The sequence below is a fragment of the Harpia harpyja genome, chromosome Z (genome assembly GCF_026419915.1).
Source record: "Harpia harpyja isolate bHarHar1 chromosome Z, bHarHar1 primary haplotype, whole genome shotgun sequence".
NCBI classification, from domain to species: Eukaryota; Metazoa; Chordata; class Aves; order Accipitriformes; family Accipitridae; genus Harpia; species Harpia harpyja.
In genome coordinates, this window is record NC_068969.1 from 15,608,143 (window position 1) to 15,623,401 (window position 15,259).

The window sequence follows — 15,259 nt, forward strand, 5'->3', positions numbered from 1 at the left end:
TTTCATGTAGTTACAAAAGTGTAGATTGCTTTACAGTACATACCTTTGCCACAAAACCATCAAAACATAAGATTTCAATAATCATTAACATTTAGAGCATCAATTATCAGCTACATGTTAAAATACCAGTTGCCAAAATGTCTATTTAGTAAATAGTGTTGTAACTGGAAAGTATTACTCTCAATACCATGTATTTTAGGATAACCACTAAACACAAATTTTGCCATAAAGCAAAACTTTGACAAACCTAATAATTCTTTGGCAAGAAGCTTCAACATTGCGTCTTTTCATTCAGGTTTTCTTCTAAGCATCAGCCAAAAGATTATGAATTCTGAGTTTCAGTTACATCTGCTCTTTAGAACAAGTCACAACTCTATCCTTACAGATAGCACAGCTAGAGCTAATCAATCGTCTGAAAGGGTTACATGAAATGACATTAACTTCCCACTACTATACAGTAAACCAAAGCATTGTCTGAAGAGAACAGAAAAGCAAAAGTATTTCTCATTTTTGTAGACTGCTAGGAGCTCCTTGTTAAGACCTATTTTAGCTACACAAGTATTTTAGCTCCAAGGATAAGAAAAAAATCCATACCATATAGCTCAGTGCAGAGGATGATTAGAGTGATTTTTGCAGTGTGCAAGGAAGGGACAATATGACCCTATGCATTTCACTCTCAATTACACTAGTGTATTATAGGAGAATGGAGATTAAACATTCCTGTCATGCACAAGATGTATGCAGCTGCCTCTTATTATTTGGTGAAGGTCATGAGTAAGGCCAAACCTATGACTGCATTCTAGCTAAGTAATTCAGTGGTCCCTTTTCCAAATTTGATTTGATAATGAGTTATTAGGAAATATGAGCCTGGGGTAAGAAATATGCCAATGTTTAGGAGACAAATATATGCAACAACCCACACTGTTACTGTAAATTAGCGACAAGAAGATTTCTCTAAGCGTAAGTACAAAGCCACCATGAACAGAATTAACCTAATGGGGCATTTTGTCAGTCTACAGAGCCTTTAACAACACTAGAAAGTGCTCTAAGTAGTGGTTTGTTGATTCTATTAAATCCCTCTATCCAGGTGCACACTTTGTGGGGCAGTCATTTCCTCATCAGTAACTTGTCTATTGTTTTGTTGCCATCAATATGATTTACTGTCATCCAGTAAAATCCTTTTGGTTTCCTAAAAGTAACAGAAGCATCTATAGACAGGAAATATCTTGTTCCAGAAATGTAATTCCAGTGTTTGGGATTCACTGTCATTGAATCAGAAGAATGGAGAAATTCATACTTTGTTTTGTATTCTTCCAAAGCACCTCTCTCAAACATAAACAAAAAGTTAACAATGTGCACAGCATTAGGGATTATGGAAGGTTAACCATATGAGAAAGAAAAGCTTGAAGAAATACAAGTTCTGGTTGGTAGAGACACAGCATTTTAAAATATAAGGACTCCTTAAAGGTATACTTGACTGCTAATGAGAACCGTAGGATGTTCACTCTATTACTAGTACCTGGATTAGAATTGGCAGATGTCGGAGTTGACACCCAGAGTTTGGGTTTGGACACCTAACTGAAAATGCCCTGAAAAGACCACTTGGGACTGCTTTAATATCAGCTACTGGGAACACGGCCAGAGCAACATACTCAGTTGACAAGTTTCAGCAGTTTCTGAGCACCATGTGTAAACCAGGATCTGCACTAAGAGAAAAAAATCTTCCTGAGATTGAGAAGGTAATAAAGCCACCTCTAAGGAAATAAGACTAAACTAATTCATGGATAACTGAATTTTAATAACTAACAATTCTGGGAAACCAAGTCTGGACAGAAGCAGCAAGAACCAATCATTCCAGTAGCAATCCTCAAAAGAAAGTCAAAACACTGGGACAGACTCCTTGAGACTGATAGGATTCTTCAGGAACCCATCTTCAACATTACCTTTGACAGCATTAACAGTTAGAGCAGTTGTTTGCTTGTTTTTGACTCCTACCTTTACTTTTTGGTAATTTAAGCAGTTAACAGTATAAGTGGCTAAGGATCAAGGAAGAATGGAGCCTCCTGTCCTAACTATTCTATGAACACAGAACAGTCCATATGCCCTGCCCTGAGGAGTCTCCATGTCCCAATGCTAGGGACCAACGCTGAGTCGCAAGTAGCTTTTAGTATTCACCACTGCCAAGCACAAGAGAAGGAAGATAAATGCTGATTCTCTCTTTCTCAGCTAGAAAGGGATATCTAATAAAGCCATTCAAACAGAAGGGGATCATTTTACAGGGTGCCAGGTCTCTGGAGAGATTACTGTGCACACTCTTTACTGTTTCAAGTGATAGTGTACCTTTGTTACAAAACTTACAGCCTTCAGCTGATAGAACATGGAAGGATAAAATGCACTGCCACAAGCATTCAGACCAACTTCACTTGAGCTATGAAACATCTATGGCTGCTTCCACTGGTATTCCAGGAATGAATAATTTGCCTTTCCCCCCCCCCCCTTTTCCATTCATGGCTAGCTGATTTAATACTGCTCTTTCAAAAGCCATTATAATTATAGAATCCAAGCTGTTAAAAAGAAGTCTTAATTAAAAAAAATTTTTAAGAGTCATTCTTGCCACATGAAAGTAAACACCAAAAAATATTTTGTCTTCCTTACCAATACCATTAAAAACCTTCTAGTCTTTATCCTGCAAAAAAGCATACCCATATTTTTCCAGCTAAGCAATTTGACAGCATCAAGGCAACTTTGGAGGCCAACTTAGATATGATATATATATACACACACACACACATATAGTGTGTGTGTATAAACAGTAGTTTTCAAGCCAACACTTTGAAGAGACAAATATTAACAAAAAGCCTAGTCATCTACTAATTAAAAAACTTTATACTTGAACATATTTCAGGTATGTTTTAGAACTACACTAATATTGGTTATTTGACCTTCCTTGACATCACACACATTTGTTCCTCAGCGTATGTCTCAGAATCATTACTTAAGACTAAAGCTGACAGACACATGAAAGATACTTAAAAATAACTGTCAGAGGTTAAAGGCAGGATTTCAGCTCATCATATTAAAACTCCATTGGTACTCAGTTTTATGAATTTTTATTCTGTGGCGTGGCTTCAAGGCCCACCGTTTTGATTCTTTGGAATAAAAAACACAGGATTTAAAACCCAAAGGTATAGGCTCAGGTTTACAGCACAGAACCCAGGACAGCCTTTTAAACAAGGAGCAGCAAGAAACTTGATTACTTTGGTAGGTTTTTCATTATCATCTAAAGCAATAAATTAGTAATTATCATTAATTACCATGTCTCTATGAGGATGAAGATGACTCAAATAAAAAGTACAGAAAAATCAAAGCAGAAAGTACAAATTTTATATACCTATCAGGAAGTTTTTAGATGGATTTGGCATTTGAAATGTTGAAGAGAGGAGGAGACATTCATTTATCAGGGTGTATGGGTTTTTTTCCTAAATTTGTCATCTCAGCAAGTTACTAAGACCACTGGAATAAAGACAGTATCTTCTCTAGTAAGGATTTCATATATATTTATAAGCTGTTACATAAGTGTGTCCACATAATGGGACTAACCATATTCCATCATTTAAAAAAAAAAAATGCAGTAACAAGAAGGATTTGTTTGTTCGAAGTATTACAGATTTTAAAAATTAACATCTGTATTTTCATCCCTGGACACATCCATAACATTAAGGTTTATACTCCAGCCAATGATTTATAGTAAGATATATTCTATATCTGGGATATCTTAATTTCAATGTGGACAGATTTTCATTAATAGTGACATTGGTGCATCCTATTTTATTAAGTCCCAGCAAGAATGAATACAGCTCCACAACACTGAGAAACATTGTACAGAAGTATGAGACAGGAGCCTAAAGGCTAAAAGCTATCCTCAAAGCCTGTCGTGCTACCTGCCACAGAAATTTTTTTTTACTGATATATGAAGTATTTCATAATGAATTCCAGTCTTTTGAACTTGTCACTAATTTAATACTACATTTTGCATCAAAAATCTCAACCAAAATACTGCCAGTATCAACAACAGAACCTTCTTCCCACCCCAGACAGACATTCCTAACTGTGAGGAGGGAGCAAACATAACTTATCAAACCCATATAGTACACTTATTCAGTCCATCACCTATATGCACAGCAAACGTGTCACCTAGAAGGTTTAAATTTAGCCATGGAGATCTTTCAGTGTTTTATTCCTGAGAAAAGGCTGACAACTGTAGCTTGCTCTGAGAAAATCAAAATCCAAAGACTACTTACAGAGGCAGTTTTACTATATGCTTTACTCATTCTGTTAGTCACAGAGTTCGCTTTTTTATGAAGATATGCAAAACTAGATTCTTCTAATGAAGCACTAGCAAGCTGACAACACTTGAAATTGCTTTTACTCTGTAAAGTCAAATGGGAGTATTTAACATTTTTCTGTAATTGCTAAACCAAAGGCTAATCATAGACACCTGTGACAGCTAATGGGTCTGCATTAGTTAAGCTACTCTGACAGGATTTAACTTTCATTTCTGTTCGGGTGATGTCCACAAGTCATTAAAGGAGAGAATTAGCTGCAGAGTATCCAAGCAATACAGTGCAATTCAGGGATGAGAGCTGCTTAATAACTCTAAAAAAATAAAAAATTAAATATAAAAAAAAAATCCCCTTCAGTTTCTCGTAAGATCACTTTGCCTATAAAAACCTTAGCAGCAGATAAGGGTTTGGGCATTTAAGATGACTACCCAGCATGCTGACCAACACCTAATTTCTGTGCTTCCATACTCCCACCTATTTGTCCATACTGATAGTTTCCAGCCTTCCACTTAAAGGCCTTAAGCTCTCTGGATCAGAGAACTTTTTCCCTGTAGGTCAGTAAGGCAGCTCTCAAAGTGGGTCCTGGTTTGCAGCTTGATTACTCAGTGCTACAGTAATTCAATGTATGACTTGTCAAACCTGTATCTAACATGTGAAAAATGAAAATACATTAAGAAATTCAAACACTTCTAAAGTTCGACCATTGTGTGGGAGTGACATGAGCTTAGATGGAGTTGAAAACACAGGTTAGTTACTTGAAAACTGAAATTCTTAATTTTTTAAAAATCTTTATGCACAAGCCTTAAAGTGGCAGCTGCTAATACAAGTCATTTAAAAGCAGTTTCCACTAGAGCGGACTTTAGAATGGATACTTTATTTAACAGCTACCGCCACAGTTTGGTGACATTAAAAAACCAACTAAAAAACAACACAACAACAAAAACAACAACAAAACCCACCACAATCATGCAAGAAAAGCATAAAGAAATAAAGTAGCGAGTAATTTTTGTAATATCAAAAGATTTTAGTGAGGTGCTTGAGATTTTTTAAACAGTATCTCATGCAGTTGAATTCCAGCCTACTAGTAAATGGGACTCACTGGGCTAACAGCATGCTGAGTCTACGGAAGGAGAAAAATGCCAAGAGGATATATAAAAACATTGAATGTAATTTACATTCTGCTGAATTTAGTGTCTGCCAAGTCTAGTATACTGCTTGAAATGTTGTGTTTATCAGACATCTGGGTAAAATTTAGGAAAGCTGGGAGATACAGAAATTTCAAAACCATTTGGAAGAACCTCATACTAGTTCATTGTCATGCTTCAGGATAAGTCTTTTTATAACACAATGACTATATGGTCACTATGAAACCATCCTAAAATTCTGATTCTTGAAGATAATACAAAAACTTTTTGCAACTGAGTGCTTAAGGAATGTCAGAAGGACAGGAATATCAAAACACTTAGGTTTGGAAGACAGTCTGTATCCAGAACCTTTACACCTAAGATTTAGAGAGGCCTACAGGACCAAAAAAATATATTTTCTGCCTCAACAGTTTTTCCAATATTATCTTCCCCCCCCCAGCATTTTTTAAAATTCTTTCATGGGAAGATAAAGATCTCTTGAAAATTGTTGACAAATCTGGGAGTTGTTGCAATATTCAACTGTGCATTCTTTAAGGTACTCAGATTGTGCTGAACAGTGAATACTGAACAAGAATGCAGCAAATTTGCAAAAATTGTCACCACAAATTAGAAAGACAGTGACCTGGTCTGATCCTTGCCTTGATTATGGCACAGCTATTTTATCTAAAATTCTTGCATTTCAGAAGTTTCTGTGAAGAAAAGCCAACAACACAAAAAAGCCCACTGAATTTATAGTATTCATTTGTGAGAATGATGTAAAGCTTGGCTGTGAAAACAACCAGCTTTTCTCTTGTTTATAGTAAGGCGGGACTTAGCTTGCACTTCTCAGACCATTATTTTTCCTAATAGGCAGGATATCAAACCACAGCATTTTCAAGGAGACCACACTTGGGGAAGAACATTTGCTCCAAAAACTAAAGGAGACATACATACTTGTATTCCCAGATTTGCTGCAAGCCCAATAGCCAGGGAAGATAGTAAACCAAAGAAAAATAAAAGACATGAAATATTCATCACCTTGAGACATATCCATGCCCTATTTTCTCATCTCCCCCCAGTTTTGGGGGCATGTCTTGCTTCTCACGTGAAATGCCTGGAATTCCATTCACCCTCCTTAAAATAGTTCCCCTAGCTATTCTCTCACCATCTTTATGCACCTTTTTTAGAAAAAGACAAAAAGCACCATCACCAAAAAAAAAAAAACCAAACCCCAAACCAAATCCCAAACCCACAAAAAAACCCCAAACAAACAAACCAACCAAAAAAAAATCCAAACCCCAAACCCACACAATGCATCCCTGAGCATACACAGCCAATGCAGGAAACGGCTTCCCACCCACAACTTTGTAGGCTGATCTTTGAACCTATAGCTCCCAGGAGTCCTGCTGAGTCTAGCTCAGTAAAATAAATAAGTACCTGCTATACCTCAGCTAGCAGAGAGAAATGTGAATTTTAAAACAAGACTAATGCTCAGAATCCTAGCCAAATAAGGCAAAAGCTTCAACGAGTCACATTCTCCTGTACTTAGGATGGTTTCCAGTAAGTCCAGAGCCAGCTATTAAAAACACCTGACGGTGCTGATGGCTTGCATTCACCAGAAGAGAAACTAAGATTAGAATCAGCTAAAAGGAACCAGGCTAAGCCCAACAAAACCTTTATGTTTCAACAAATTTGCCCAAAGGCTACAACTGAAGTGTCCAGTTAATAACTTGAGTTGATAACCTCACAGACATATAGCTTATGTCAGCATGTGGTCCCACATCCACTACTCTAACCCCATTCCTGCAACTACCTAATGGATTTTCACTTTCATGCATTTTTTTTTCCTGAATAAACCTTTCTTAGCTAAGAGCATGTCTTGGTTACACCAGAGATTTTGGACTGCATTTTACCACACACTATAAAGTAGGAAACACACTTTTGGCCTCTATGTAAAATCTAAGGCTCTACAGAAACCCCAAGGTCTCAAATACATTGTTCAGCCAGTTCCCTCCCAGAGCAGGCTGCTGCTGCCCTGATGGTTTTCAATTTCACTTGGGAATAAGCCATAAAATATTCAGGAAAGAAGCATCTAGAAATGTCCATTATATTTTTCATGCTTATCTGGGGAGGTTTCTTCTCTGGTTAAGAGAATAATTTCAAGCAAAGGTTAATTATGCACTAGCTTTCTAAGAGCCTATAAAGGATTTACAGGAGGTTGTTTGCAACGTGCATGCCTGCAAAAAACTTCAGATTGATAGCTGCCTTATGCGGAGTTAGTTTACCTGTTTTTTCCTTATTCCCCTTATAATTGACAAAAAAAAAATAAAAGCAGAAAACCTAGTGTTCTGCAATCTAAATTCATGAACTAAACCATACACATAGCAATGAATTGCAGATCTCCTAGAATCAGTGGCAAAGCTGCTGTTAACTTCAAAGCAGCCCAGATTTGTCCAAAAGGAATGCAATAAAAGAATGACATCTGAGGTTCTCAAGGTTAGGTAGAAAATATGAACAAAGGGGAAAAGTTCTTTTACCAGCAGCTCTCTGGAGCTTTCCTTTAGAACCGTTGTTACAACCTGTGTTCATCCACCCAAGGAGCCTGAGGCAGTGACCTGCTGGCAGCCATACACAGAATTTGCTTCAATCCTAGAAGCAACTCCACCCAACTTGACTAGTCAATACTAGTTATTGATAGGTGAATAGGCAGCCTAGATACCATTTTCTTCTTAAGTTTGTGAATTTTCAGCATTTCAAAACAAATACTAGTAAAGGTTATCAAAGGCTTGCCTCATTACTGGAAACAGACTAAAATTTTTCAAGGGATAAATTACTCTTTTTTATAAATATCCACAGCAACAGAAGACAATGACAAAAAAGTTACTGACAAACTGAATACACCACAGGTATCTTCCAGGTACCACATCCACCATGTATATATTTTTAAATGCTGTACGTGCATAATTATGTTACAGGCCATAATGGCACTACAGAGGCAGTTAGGTACAAATCACAAATAAAATCATGGTTCAAAACTGCATCAATACAAGAACTGCTCCAGCAGAGCTCACAGTAACCTATATGCAAAGGAGAAGTTCAGAACAGAGTAGACAGATTAATATCTGTATGTGCATTAAAAAGCTGTAACATTAGTTAAGCATTTACGAGCTAAATAACAGGTCCACGCTTTGAGTTTGGATTAACAATAAAACTAACCCCATGCAACATAAATGTTACAAAAAAGCAGCCAATGTAAAATTCACATTTTGCCTTTTTGCCAGATGATAAAAATGATTCCCCACATGGAAATTAGATTCTTCAAAGCTACCATACTGAATCATTTAATTTGTCTAAGTACTCCTAATGCAGTTGCACACTGCAATGAGCATTTGAATTTTAGATGAAGCAAATGAAGGGCAAGGTATTTCTTCATACACACAGTTAGAAAGACTACTTAATAGCAGGATGCTGCACAGCTTATAGAGACAGACAGTAACTCAGTGCAACTTCATCTGGCCATCCGAAGGATGGGTGTACCTTTTACCAATATTGTTTTTACTTAAATATTTAAATTGCATCCCTCCTATATGTTAACAGCGTCTCATAGCTACTGCATGGAACTAACCTGGTATAGGATAGCTACAATTTCTACTTTGACTCACTGCCATTTACACTTCTACCACCTTACCATCATTCTAACTTTTAAAGGTCTGTTTAAATAAATTTGTTTTGTTGATTAGTCAGGGCAGGCCTTCCAACTGTAAAGTCTAAAATTTAAACACAGAATGTTTAGACAGAAGTTAAGCAATCTTAAAGCCTTAATAGATCTTACTAGTCTTAAACTATTTATTGCATATTTACTAACCCTGAGCAGCTCAGGCATGGCTGAAATAATTTTACCTGTACTTTGTATTCCATTTTAAGAAAAAATAATACTAATGGAAGAGCAGAAGTAAAGTCTAGGGAAAAGGTTTCTAAATTATATCATGAAGCATTTATTAATAGCCTGAGTTCTTGTTACCCTTTGTTGCCAACAATTAAAAGTAAAATAGCCCATTAATGCTACTAATCATAGATCATGCAGGCACTCATCTCTGACCTAGAGACATAATAATACTACAAAAAAGTAGTGCCACCTTCAGTAGTTCAGCTAATTAAGAGTGAATGCAGAGATCAGTTCAGTGAGAACCGAGCCCTCCATCTCTTTCTGGAGAAAGAAAGATCACCTATTAGATTTAAGTGGCCAGAAATACACTGCCAGCAAAAGGAAATAAATTGAAAACATCATCAGACAGATGAAAGGGTAGTAGGGAGGGGAGAGAAATTTCTAGTCTGAGGAGTCGAGTAGAACATACTTAAAATCCATTTGGCATCTTCTTTCCCCAACCACAGTCCCACTATCAATTGCTCTGTTTCATGTGGTTTTAATGTGCATTGGTCATTCTCATGTTGCCATAAGCATGATCTTACTAAGTTTAAGCAAAGAACTCAGTCCTAGGTTAATTACCTACAGCCTGGCAGGTCTGTAGGCACTTTGTGATCCTCACATGGTAATGTGCACTCATATGTTCCATAATGCCATCCCAATCATTAGGCAGATGGGGGGCCACTGGCAGTTTTCCATAGGCATCAGAAGCATGCATGTGGTTACTACAGAGGTCTGACTCTACAGTCCCGCAGAGCTAGAATGGCTCTAATCCATGAAAAGGATGAGAAACAGCTAAACAGAGATTAAACAACTGCACACTATGCAAGTGCACTTTGTCCCAGGTACAGTTACATATCTTGGAAAAGGCTTAGTGGATAGGCTAGGCTAGCATTAAATATTTTAGCACTAAATCTTTCAGAAGTGGTCTGATTGTTTGAATGACTGTTTCTTGTCCTACTTCACCATTTAAGAACTGCATAGGATAAGTTAGCAAGTTGCCTGATTTCCCTGACAACTAAACACAGAACAGTTTACTGGCACTACCAAGACTAGATGGGAAAAGATTTTTAAGAATCTGCAATGCACCTGAAGAGCCCAAACCCTCTAATACAGGGTTTCAAGTCTACTACCAGTAAGCTTCAGTCAGAAGAACTGAAGCTATATTTGCTAGCACTGTAAGACAAGCTGTCACTTTGTCAAATGATTTCTTACCAAAACTGACTGCAAGCATAAAGCATTAACATAATTTATTAGAACAATTAGAATGCTTCCTTGTTGTCTTCTAATTAGATTATTCCTTGCACTGGTAATTACATCAGACAAGAAAAGAAAAATAGCTTCAGATTTCTAAAATCATCTGTAGAGTACGTGAGGAGAGAATGATCAATAATGCTAATCTACTGGAACACAAATTCCCAGAAAGAGATATTTTATCATAAGTGATTCTTTAAATAATCAGTCTTATTTCTCAAAGTCCACATTACTCTCACGCGTACTTAAAAAAGCACAAACACAAGGGAATAGGCACTGAAATAACCATCAAAAACACTGAATGATAACTGTACTTTGAGGGCTTCTAGGTGAAGGGCACATTACCATCTTCTCCCACTGACCACAAACGAGAGCTGTCATTACATTATCTTTATACAGACAAAGGGAAGAAGAAACTGGTGCAGAACACCCTTCCTCCCCCGCATATCCAACTCCAGAGATGTTCCAAAAGACCTGATCACTTCTAATATCTAAAAAGAGTTGATAGTATATCTTTTCAACTATTTTCTAGTGGGAATGCCATCAACTAGAACAGAAAACTCTTCACCCACACAGTCTTTTCTTTACCATTGCCAAACTCCTCTGAACTTTGTTAGCACTCTGCATTGACTATGTCAATCAAAGTTGCCCTGAACTTTAAGAATCATTAAATATTTTACAGCTAGGAAAAAAACAGTAGGAAGGAAAGCGGGGGAGGATGCAAAAACACAGAATGAAAACCAGCAAAAATAGGAGAACAAACATAAATAAAAGGTCCAAAAGCAGAGCACAAAAAAGACAGCATCAGATTTCTCCACATTAATGGAAATAACCCTACAGCTGAAGGACACCTCATAGAGCAAAAAGGCAGAGTAGTGTCAACTTTTATTATATCCCTGGTCCTTCCTCTTCCTACCAACATGAAACATGTAAGCAAATTGTAACGTCAGTGTTGGTTGGTTAATTTAACATCACAAGCTGCGAAGCAGGTTAAGCACACCATTGTTAGGACTGTACTTGAGAAACAGGTGACGTGAAATTTCACATCTGCTACATTCCATCTTTGAAGCCATCCCACTTGCTCCAAGAGATTCAGATTAGGGGAATACTCCAAATTTTTAATAGTTTTCCACTGTAAATATCCTACTTTTTTTCTGCAATTCTGAAAAATCCTTGGGGAGGTTTTTGTTGCTTGCACATTTCACCCACTTCACTATTGGCTTTGGGTGAGAGGAAGGGAAAGGCAAAACAGTCTGTAGCACCTCTACCCCAAAGAAGTCTCTGGACAGTACTGAAAGCTACAGCCTTTAAAAAGCCATCAGCCTAGCGAATGAGAAATCACTCATGAGAAGAACCTAGGGTCTAATGAGGGCACAATAATCTTCTAATAAAATTTACATCATGTAAAATAAGGAATGGGAAATAACATTGGACCAAGGAAAAGCAAACTAGCAGCCAAAAAGCTAATGAAGCAAACTAGAAGAATACCAGAATTAAAACTGGAATTTAGAAGACAAGGAAAAAGCTTACTGAACTTAAGTAAGTCACATAAGTTTAAAAGTAAAAATATAGCTAGGGAAGAGACTGGAGAAAAAAGTGAACAGATGAAAGTGATTACTAAGCATTTTAGTGAACTTCAGCTGGGGTTGATTTCATTACACCTCTGTATAGGATCATAGAATTTATGGTAGCAGATACCACAATACAACAGAAAGCTCTGCAACCCCTCTTTAAACTTCTATTTCACCTAAAATGGAGATAAAGCCTGTAGACCATTTGAACACTAGACAGTATTTTGTTAAGTTTTTTTAAATCGTTCATTTTAGGAAGTATGAAAAAAAGGAAGAGGTTTTTTTCAGAAGATTAAAAACTTCCAGTTTATTTTCTCTAAGCCAAGTTTTATACCTTGATTAATGGGAATCAAATCTACACTGATTGACAATATCTAGCTAGATACCTTCCTCAACAGAATCTGGGGTCAATATACTTTATTCCCATTATTTGTTCTTATATATCTATTCTAGGATCTTCAGAGTTTTGCAAATCTCAGACTTGTCACCACATGGTTGTACTTTCCCAGTTAAGATAATCAAGTGGTCCAAAGGAAAGAGTTCTTTGAGCAACCTGAAGCATATTTAGCCCTTGTCTAAACCAAGACAAAAACTTTATGGAAATACATAGTTCGTACCATACACTCCCCGCTTGGTCCTCCTTTTGCAGAGATCATATCTCAAGCTAAACTCAAATAGAGTTTTTTTCCAGATAAACCCAGAAATTCAAAAAACAAATAGTTTCCACACCACAACCTCTACACAAATCACACTCATCTTTTACCCAGAAAAGTGTCTGGAGAACTTCTGGAGAAATAAGAAAACAGCACCCACGCCCTACTAAAACTGAAGTCTGGGCCAAAACTTTAATATTCTATGGTTTCCCAACACAGCGCAAGGCTTAAACCATCAAGCTTAAAAAATGGACATACAATCTCTCTGGGATAAGTCTGAATTCATTTGAAAGCTTCACCTGGCACTCAGCTGTTCATTTATGACTTTTATACTTAGAAATGAGAAATAACGTATGCAAGTGATAAATGCAGCACAAACCCCTCAAACTTCCCTTTCTCACACAACAAGGCTCTCAAGTTTCGATAACAGACCTCCTAGTGGGAAGGAGGCACGATATGTAAGTGTCATGGTTTAACCCCAGCCAGCAACTAAGCACCACACAGCAGCTCACCCACTCCCCCCTGCTGGGATAGGGTAAAGAATCAGAAGAGTAAAACTGAGAAAACTCGTGGATTGAGATAAAGACAGTTTAATAGGTAAAGCAAAAGCTAAATAAGGCATCTGCTACTTCCCATCGGCAGGCAGGCGTTCAGCCATCTCCAGGAAAGCAGGGCTCCATCACGTGTAATGGGTCCTTGGGAAGACAAATGCCATCACTCCCAACTTCCCCCCCTTCCTTCTTCTTCCCCCAGCTTTACATGCTGAGCATGACGCCATATGGTCTGGAATATCCCTTGGGTCAGTTGGGGTCAGCTGTCCCGGCTGTGTCCCCTCCCAGTTTCTTGTGCCCCCCCCAGCCTCCTCGCTGGTGGGGTGGTGAGAGAAGCAGAAAAGGCCTTGGCTCTGGGTAAGCACTGCTCAGCAGTAACAAAAACATCCCTGTATTATCAACACTCTTTTTAGAACAAATCCAAAACATAGCCCCATACCAGCTACTGTGAAGAAAATTAACTCTATCCCAGCCAAAACCAGCACAATAAGATATAGGCCTACACAAAGACATACTTATACACACATTTCCTTCCTCCCTGTGGGGTTAACCACTGGATCCACAAAACTTGTAGGCCCAGAGTTTAAGATGCTCCCTTCCCTCCAGGGCCCCAGGAAATATAGGACCTGATTATTAATCATAAAAGTAGCAAGGCAAGGATCTAATCTATCCTTAAGTCTCAAAAGCTGAAAATATTGTTATTTTTGTGGCAGAGTAACTAAGGAAAGCTCAGATCAGAGAACTGTGTTACCTTAAAAGTAAAATTATCATTTTATATTATCAAAAATAAATGCCCTCAGCAGCCCTCATCATCACTTCAGCAAAGAAGATCTGGAGGAAAAAAAATGCAGTAGTTTTTTCAGTGCTCACTCTGGAACAACTGCAGCCGTTAAATTCAAGTAGAAAATTCAGCCTTTCGCATTCTTTACTTTCAAGGATACCTCAGACAAGCAAAGACCTGACTTATCTATTGATAGCTCAGCCAGCTTCCCTAAATGGACTGCAAATAATTTTCTGAAAGCTTTGTAAAAGTCTAAGTATTTTTCAATGCAGTAAAAAGACAACAATCTTGAATTTCTTTTCCATCAGACATTTCCACATCAGTGAAACTGTGCAGGAATAGGCAAATAGTAGATGATATAGTACAGGTGATTGCACATATCTTCAGTAAAGAAGATACTGAGAATAAAGTTTTTCTAAGATTCGTCCTAAGTCTAAAGTCCTTTTATCTTCTTGGGAGTTTAGATTTTGTTTGGGGTATTTTTAATGGGTTTTTTTGAGGGAGCTAGAGGGACAGGGCTGGAAAGGAGAAAGGCGAATTATGTATCTTTCAGAATGCAGCAACAACAACAACAGTCACAGCTAATTGCATCCTATGTATTTAACAGAGACATGGAATTGAACATATAAATAAGTTGCAAAGAGTTACTTACCATTTAGAAAACAGACCTAAATCTAATCCTAATAGACTCTTCCCAGCCTATTAACAGGAAGGCACCCTACAGTGAGCCAACATGGTTAATTGCTGATGAAGATTTCACATTTTATGAATCCAATGGATTTGTAACTGAAGCAAACAATGTTGTTATACCCAAGAATTTACATCTGCAAAAAAGGATTTACAATGGTTCACTCAACTGTAGGAAAGATCCAAGTCAACTGGCAGAACAAAACCACAAAGAACATGAATGAACTGAAGGTATAGAATTACACAAATGAGACCACAAAGACACAAACTATACGTTTACTACACATCCTATACAAAGGACGGAAAGAAATCTGTGAAGCCAAACCAAAAACTAACTTAATAGTCCACATACCACACAAAAAGAGCATTG

General features: G+C 37.5%; 1 protein-coding gene across 5 annotated transcripts in view; it reads right to left on the minus strand.

Moving 5' to 3' along the window:
* Nucleotides 1–15,259, minus strand: part of FHIT (fragile histidine triad diadenosine triphosphatase) — a 632,955-nt gene that overhangs the window by 499,782 nt on the left and 117,914 nt on the right. The gene's annotated exons all lie outside the window — the stretch shown is intronic.